This window comes from Salmo salar, chromosome ssa19 (genome assembly GCF_905237065.1).
Source record: "Salmo salar chromosome ssa19, Ssal_v3.1, whole genome shotgun sequence".
Classification (NCBI taxonomy): domain Eukaryota; kingdom Metazoa; phylum Chordata; class Actinopteri; order Salmoniformes; family Salmonidae; genus Salmo; species Salmo salar.
The window spans coordinates 5,167,625-5,169,761 of NC_059460.1; positions in this window are offsets into that span (position 1 = coordinate 5,167,625).

Genomic DNA, 2,137 nt, shown 5'->3' on the forward strand with positions numbered 1-2,137 from the left:
AGTATGTTCAGTCCGTAGATGGAAAGTGAGATTAAAATATATATGAATTATATATGAAAGAAAACGATATTTACACGGGACAAGACAAAACACATGTCCGACTGCTATGCCATCTTGGATCCAGACTCACATGAGGCGCAGGTGCGCGTAACGATGGTGACAGGTGTGCGTAATAATTAGAAAACTGGTGACAACGAGCACCAGAGAGGGGGAGCGGGTGTAGACGTGACAGTACCCCCTCCCTGACGCGTGGCTCCAGCCACAGGACGCCAACCAGAGGGACGGTCCCGGGGACCAGGAGCTGGCCGGTCGCCTCTGCTGAGGTGCGGGAACCTGTAGAATCAGTTTAGGCGTGGGAACCTGCAAATCCAGCTGAGGCGCAGGATTCAGTCGATCCGGCTGAGGCATGGGAGCCTGACGAGCCGGCTGAGGCATCCCCGGTAGCTTTGACAATTGAAGCCTGATGAGCCAAATGAGGCTTGAGAACCTGTCAAGCCAGCTGAGGCTTGAAAGCCTGACGAGCTAGCTGAGGCATCCCCGGTTGCTTCGGCAGCGGCCCATGGACCCGACATAACCAGTAAAAAATAAACCCCTGTTGCTTCCCTTTGGTGAGGTGTTATTCTGTAACGTGTACACTAATAATCGGGAAGCAAGTACAGGGAGTGAATTTAACAAATGAACGAACATGGAACAAAACAAGAAACACGAGTAGCGTACAGACTTGAAACATATAAACAGACACAGAGTCAGTATTCTGAAACCTATAGGCTGGGAGTCAGAAAGCAAGTGCAGGTGGTGAGTTTAAATGTTTATTTTGTAATTTCTTTTATTTTTATTAAAATATATTTTTATTTTGGAAAAATGTTTTGCAAGTGCAGGTGGTGAATTTAATTATAAGCGGAGCATCGAACTGTCACAGGCATCGATGAAAGGGGACCAAAACTCAGCGGGTATAGTGCTCATCTTCTTTTATTACTTAATAAAGTGAACACTTTAACGAAAACAATGAACCGACAAACAACAGTTCTGCAAGGTACACAGACTATGCAGAAAGCAACCACCCACAAAGACACAGGAAAAACAGGCTGCCTAAGTATGGCTTCCAATCAGAGACAACGAAAGACACCTGCCTCTGATTGGAAGCCATACCTGGCCACACATAGAAAAAGAAACATAGAAATAGAAAACTAGAACCAAAATCCCATAGAATAAAAAAAAAAAAAAACACACAAAACAAACACCCCCTGCCACACCCTGACCATACTACAATTACAAATGACCCCTTTACTGGTCAGGATGTGACACGAACAATATAACAAACACGAGTAGCGTTTAGACATGAAACAGAAACAATAACGCCTGAAAAAAGAACCAAGGGGAGTGACAGATATAGGGGAGATAATCAGGAAGGTGATGGAGTCCAGGTGAGTTTCATGAGGCGCAGGTGCACGTAACGATGGTGACAGATGTGCGTAATAATGAGAAAACTGCCGACTATGATCGCCAAAGAGGGGGAGCGGGAGTAGACATGACAAAGAGTTTAAATATATATCCAGCTGGAAATTGTAGAAATTGTCGTGAAATACCCACGTGCAGGAAATTGTAGTTACGTTACTCAGCATAAAAAAAAGACGTTCGCTAGTTCTCATGTTGTGAGAGGGTGCCGAGGTCTTGTTCCATCAGCAGGATTAATTTTCACAGTGAAGGCAGGCTGAATCACGTGGTGAGCTATTGGTTGGAAGAGCGCGCTTGTTTAAAATTGAAAAGCATCGCAGTAGCTTTTGATAAAGAAATAACATCAAGATGAAGCAGCTGCATTATAAGTGGGATGCACTGTTGAGCGCTACATCCCGAGGGGTTCGTGCTGATTGCATGGAGATTGTGACAGCCGGTTAAAAGGCATCCCTTGAGAAAGCAAGAACAAGATATATGTCAGGGAAATGCAGTATTATCACAAGGAGACGTATACTTGGAATACGGAGGAGGATTGGAGGGAAAAAGAGAGGCAGAGGAGGTCTAAGAGAGAGGGAGGAAGACGGTGAGCTTGAGTCGGTTAAAAATGGCAAAAAAAGGGAGATGGTTTGTTAAAGAAGAATGGTAGAACGTGTAAGAAGAGTGAGCTGAAGGCAGGAGGAGA